Genomic DNA, 6,715 nt, shown 5'->3' on the forward strand with positions numbered 1-6,715 from the left:
ATTACTGCTTAACTGCGTTAGATGTGAATTTGTGTTATACCGGGTCGCGTTATATCGAGGTAGAGCTGTATAATCCCATAATAAAATGTACAGGAAAAAAGGATATATAGGATACCAGGCTATGGAAAACTGTCTTGTGCAGCGATGTTACATTCACTTTACACAGAAAGTGCACTCCCCAAAGCTACACATTTCAGCTTTTATCATTTATATGAAGTTTTGTCCCAGATGCCTAAAATTAGTGGGGAACTTCGCCCATAAGGCCAGTTTACTAGCTTGCAATCAGTTTTTTTTATTGTTTTTTTTTAAATTGGTTTAATTGATTATTTTATTTTCTTGGGTTTTATTTATGCTGAATTCCAGTATATGCTATTCAAAACAATAATTATTTGTAATATTTGGCTATATTGCAAGGGACCTACAGGTCTGTGTCCTGTATGATTCGCTAGAGCAAGTTAGTATGAGTGTTTGGAAAATTTGGCATAGATAAATGGCGTATCAGTTCCCCCTTCTGAGGGTAAGGAACTAAACAGCAAGCCAGACAAAGAACTGTATATGTTTACTGCAGGGGTTCTCAAACTGGGGGTCAGGACCCCACAGGAGGTCATGAGGTTATTACATGGGGGGATCACAAACTGTCAGCCTCCACCCCAAACCCCACTTTGCCTCTAGCATTTATAATTGTGTTAAATATTTCTGTTAATTTATAAGGGGGGGTATCAATCGGAGGCTTGCTTGTGCAAGGGGTCACCAGAACAATAGTTAGAAAACCACTGGTTTGCTGAATGTATCTAACTTGCTAAGTAAATTTTAGCTTGTTCTTTCACTATTTTAATTTCTGAACCTACCCTATGTTCATTGCCATTCACTATGGGAATCTTTTCCCTTTGACTGTTTCTCATCAGATCCTACTTGTACTTTACCATCATCCAGCCTTCCTTCCTTCCTTCCTAGGATGTAGGGAATCTCCATTAATGTATGGTTCTCTCTCCTTGAAACTGACCAGGAACAATTAACATCTCTTTGTCAAGGTTTTACATAAAATAGCCCCAAAATTTCATTCTGTGAAACACTTTCTGAAAAATCCTGACAAGACAGAGCACTGACCTGGGCTTCAGCAAGAAAGCGAAGCTGAGGTGCAGGACATGGGTGTAATTCAAGAGAGTTATATAGACTATTGTCTCAGAATCCCCCATCCAATAGTCTCTGTGTCCTCCTGAGATGGGATGTGAATCATCCAAGTGTTATGAAAAATCATCAAGCTCTGTTCTTCCAATGCAGGATCCATCTCAGAAGCTTAAAGTCTCTGCTAGAATCTGAGAGCTTTGGTACTTTTCCAAGTCTCTGTGATGCTTTAACGGGTGTTTCTTTACTTGTGAGGAGTAAAATAGGGACCAGATGTTTGGGCACGCTCCACAGCAGCTCTGCCTAAACTACACAAGGTGAATTGCCCATGCTGGTCATCAGTGAGATGCCTGGCTGCCTCCTTCATGAACCCGCTTCAGCCCCATGTATTCTACAGATGAATGCTTTGTTGCTAGCAGAGTTTTAGGTATGAGGTGGAAATGATGCTTCCCCCAACTCCAGCCTACCGCAGCCCCTGTTGGAACAGTTTCCTCCACTTTACTCTAAGCTGGTTAGGCCTCAACTGGAGTATTGTGTCCAGTTCTGGGCACCGCATTTCAAGAAAGATGTGGAGAAATTGGAGAGGGTCCAGAGAAGAGCAACAAGAATGATTAAAGGTCTTGAGAACATGACCTATGAAGGAAGGCTGAAGGAATTGGGTTTGTTTAGTTTGGAAAAGAGAAGACTGAGAGGGGACATGATAGCAGTTTTCAGGTATCTAAAAGGGTGTCATCAGGAGGAGGGAGAAAACTTGTTCACCTTGGCCTCCAATGGTAGAACAAGAAGCAATGGACTTAAACTGCAGCAAGGGAGATTTAGGTTGGACATTAGGAAAAAGTTCCTAACTTTCAGGGTAGTTAAACACTGGAATAGATTGCCTAGGGAAGTTGTGGAATCTCCATCGCTGGAGATATTTAAGAGTAGGTTAGATAAATGTCTATCAGGGATGGTCTAGACAGTATTTGGTCCTGCCATGAGGGCAGGGGACTGGACTCGATGACCTCTCGAGGTCCCTTCCAGTCCTAGAGTCTATGAGTCTATGAGCCAGCTCAGCATGTGTGTAGCTGCTGCGTGCGGGAATTGTGGGTTTGGCTGGGGTTTATTGTTAGGTTTCCAGTGCTGGGGACAACACATCCAGGTGCACAGGTGGCAGTTGGGGAGGGATTTGACGTCTTGTTGAGGTTCTGACGCTTCGATGAGGTTCTGAGCCAGGCTCACCCTGGACACTGATTCCAAGGGCTGAAGACCAAAACTTCAGCTGAGCCCATTTGATGTGCCTGAACGAGTTGGACCAATTCCCTGCTAGTTACACATTGTGCACTGTTTACAGATGTTTGGCTGTATGTGTATGTTCTTGCTGTGTGCTGGACTGACTCTGGCCACATAGCCCCTACAGCCAGCGCCGACTGATCTTCCCAATAAATCCACGGACTCAGTTCGTAGAGAAGGGATTTGGTCAGGTTTATTGACAATGAAGTGTGGTCCTAATGCCCTGCTCAGTTGTTACAGATACACTAATATGTGTAGGCCTGTTGCAATGGACGGGCTCAGTTAGTGGCAGGACTTTCCACTATCAACTACACCAGAGAAAGACATGTCCTCTGAGATACATTTTTATACACCTATTTGAACAAGTCACATATTGCTTCTGGTGTATCAGGATTGCACCCTTTGATGTATTAGGGTGTCTACTATTGACGTATCCAGGGACTGCACAGTACCTTGGACATCTCCATCCATTATGCTGTTATCCCTGACCTTATCTTTAAGATGGAACAGCGTGTTCCTATATTCATTGAGGAGTGTGTTTGCTGTAGAGGTGTTCTAGATGCCATCTTTCTGGAATGAGTTTGTGTCTATATTTTTATACCTAACACTGCTTAGCAGTGTGTGTTTCTGCAATATCAGCTCTGTTCTTGACAGATTCTGTGAGCCTGCCTCTTGCTCACACTTAACTGCTTTATAGCTGCAAAGTTTTGATTATTTTAGCCCAAGACTCTGCTACAAGGCGCCACAATGCCAGCTATCATTTAAAAAAAAAAAACCTCTAAAGTTTTTAGAGATTCTATTTGCAAAGGAATTTCTCCCATCATGAGCTAAGTACAACAGATGCAGCATTATGCCTTGACTGACCAGCAGCTATCACGCATACCAAATACATTTTCCACTATTCGTATCATTTCTGCCTTTGGCCTTCGGTCATTTGCAGACAGTCTGTGAGGATTGCTGTGCCCCTGTACATCCTATCAGGATGTTGCCACAGAAGCCCATCAAAGATTATTGAAAGAGTAACCATGTGAGCTATTTCACTGCTAAAATGGCTGGAGGGTGGGGGAGTGAGAGGGAGTTTGTATAATGAAGATACCCTCAAGATACTGCTAGTGGCATCCACGGGCACAGAAAGCCAGCAGAGCCTACAGATTTTAGGTGGCAGGGCCCTTCTTCCCAGCACTTGCCCTCACACTGGGTTCAAGTCCCGTCCCCACCCCTGAGTCAGACCTTGAAGGCCCTTTTGTCGGGCGACATCTCCCTTTGCTGGGCCCTCATCCCATGGCCCTACCTTGCTCTCCCCAGCTGCTCTGCTCTGCTCTGCAGTGCTTCAGGATCTGGCTGGGGTTGCCAGATTTCCACTGCATTAGAAGCCCAAAGTCATTTAACAACTCACCTGAAATTAGCCACATCGCTTTCTTAAAAGAAAGGTTTTTTTTATTAACAAATTTGTCTATACATAAAATAACAGATGAAAGCTTTTGTTACACACCTACCACAGATTTGATTTAAAAAAAAAAAAAGCTACAAGCCACAACAGGATTTTGTTCACATTAGCAACACACTTGTGAGATGACAATCAAATTCAAAATACTGGTACCTGTATCCCGACTGAGGGTTGGCAGGTGTTTCAATAAAAAAAATGGCATTAAAAAAAGCCCCAAAGTAGCCCAAAACATTTATAATGAAAAAACAACATTAGCATTATTATAGTATTTACTTCTACTAGCATTCAGTGACGGTAGTCAGTGTCCACATTTTGTGTTGAATTAGTTTGCTACAGTCGGTCTTTATTTGGTTTATCCTCCAGGTTTCTGTAAAGATTGGACGTAAAAACAAAAAAAACAAAAAAAATCAGGTAAATTTCACTCATCGTAACACTATACAAATGATAGTTTCTTAATGTTGTCGTCACCTATCTCAAACTGCAGCTTCTGTTCATCAAACTGATGAAGAACCCTGTTCACGCAAGGACTAATGGAGATCCACCTTGCATCAGAAAACTGCAGTAGCAGCTGAGTTGGTAATGTAAGAGTTACAGAAAATCCATGTGGCAGGGGGATAGGAGGTGGGGGCTGATGGGTCATGCTGAAAGAAGTCAGGAGATGGTCAGAGAGAGGGAACTCAGAAATGGAAAGAGCTGGGTGATGAAGTGATGAGAGATTAGGTGTGAGGAACTTCTCAGACTGTGAACCCCACACAATGCTGAGTTCAGTCAAATTGGGACAGAGCACCCTTGATTATCAAGGGCATAGCCATTCCCCCTCTCATAACACAGGCTAAATTCAATGTCCCCAGTGATCACATTCTGCAGATGTATTTTCCCACTTTGTCACGAAGCTCTTTGGTTTTGACCCCATAAATAATAGGGTTGAGCATGGGGGGGATGAGGAAATAGAGGTCAGCCAAGAGGATGTGAACATGGGGAGCAATGCCCTGACCGAACCGATGTATGAGAGTGGAGAATAAGCCAGAAGTATAATACATAATCATCACACAGATGTGGGCTGTGCAGGTATTGAGGGCTTTCTGGTGGGCTTTCTTGGAGGATATTCTGAGGAGGGCCCTGATGATTAGACCATAGGACAGGGCAATGAACATCAGGTCTAACCCAACAATTACAAATGCTATCACTAAGCCATACATCCTGTTGACTGTAATATCTCCACACGATATCTTCGCCACAGCTATAGGTTCGCAGTGCGTGTGGAGGATAACGCGGTTGGAACAGAATGGCAATGTGTTCAGGAGAAGGGGTATAGGCAGAATGAAGAGAACAGCTTTGATCAAACCTAGAAACCCTAGCTTAGCTATTCGTGCATTGGTGAGGATGGTGCCATATCTCAGAGGGTTACATATAGCAATGTAGCGATCAAAGGCCATTGTCACGAGGATGGTTGAGTGCATAACAGCAACTGTGTGAAGGAAGAACATCTGAGTAAGGCAGCCCTCCATAGTAATGCCTTTCAAATTGAACCAAAATATACACAGTGCCTTTGGCATGACAGAAGTAGGTATGGTGATATCTGTGAGTGCCAGCATGCAGAGCAGCAGGTACATTGGCTTGTGCAGGGTCTGCTCTTTGCCTACAAGAAACAGAACTGTGAAATTTCCCAACAGGCCGATAATGTAGAACATAGCGAAAGGGATGGAAATCTAGATGTGGGAAGCTTCTAGGCCAGGGATGCCCATTAAGATGAATGTTGAAGGGTCAGAGGGGGTGAGGTTGAAAGCTACCATGAAGTTCTCAATGTGTTGCTTGAGTTCAGAAATGTTCAATGTGCCTGTGAAGAGAGTGAAGCACAGCAAGGGGGGTTAAAAACTTTATAGCAAATAATAAATTGAAATATAAAATATTTACTATATTAACAGTCTAGAAAGGGGTCGAGAAGTAGATGGGAACATTTATAGAGATTATTTCAGTTATAGTCAAATCCAGAGAAGTCCTCAGAGGGAGCTAACCAAGCCAGGTCAATGGGCAACAGGATGGCAGATAAATGTTGATGTTAATAACTGCAGTATTTATGCCAATGTATTTGCCTAACACCTTACAAGATTCTAATTTAACTGTATGAGCTCATGACAGCGATCTGGGCGTCATGGTACACAGCTCAGGGAAACCCTGCTCACTGTGCAAGCATGGACAGAAACTCAGAAAAACACTGAGTTCTAGGAGGAGTGGGATGGGAAATCATACAGCAAATACAGTGTCACGAGATCAGTCAGTCAATGCTTCACCCTCCTGTGGTCTCCTCTGTGTAGTACTGGGCACCCTTCTCACCCAGGATATTGCAGAACTAAAGGGATTCAGGGAAAGGCAGTAAGAATGATCAAGGGCCTTGGGAAACTGATATGGAGAGAGGCTGAAAAGACTGGGGTTGTTACCTTTACAAAGGAGACGAATAAGAAGGGACACAAGAAAAGTCTGTAAAATACTGACTGTTAGAGGGAGATTGAGACTGTGTTCTCCATATCTCGTAACACAAGATCAAGTGGTCGTTCAGTTACACTGAAACATGGCAAAATCAGAACAGATAAATAAAGAATGCTTGCGTCACTCAATGCCTGAAGAGACTGAGGAACACCTTACCACAAGTGGAAGTTAAGGTCACGAGATAAGCAAGAATCCGGAAGGATTTGGACATTTACATGGATAGTGAGTATCCAGTTACATTACTTACAGCTAAATACATATTTTGGAATGTCTCTACGCCCATCTGCTTCAGGGCACAAGCCAACCTCTAGCGGTTAGGTGTTAGGGTGATGCCTCATGATGGTCAAGTCACCGTCCCCATCCGCTGCTACTGGGTTTCTTTCACCT

The 6,715-nt window shown here is 43.4% G+C and overlaps 1 pseudogene; it reads right to left on the reverse strand.

The window, feature by feature from the left end:
• Positions 1 to 4,695: 4,695 nt before the first annotated feature.
• On the reverse strand, positions 4,696 to 5,634 carry LOC115645573 (annotated as a pseudogene).
• Positions 5,635 to 6,715: the final 1,081 nt, after the last annotated feature.

Source organism: Gopherus evgoodei, chromosome 1, assembly GCF_007399415.2.
Source record: "Gopherus evgoodei ecotype Sinaloan lineage chromosome 1, rGopEvg1_v1.p, whole genome shotgun sequence".
NCBI classification, from domain to species: Eukaryota; Metazoa; Chordata; order Testudines; family Testudinidae; genus Gopherus; species Gopherus evgoodei.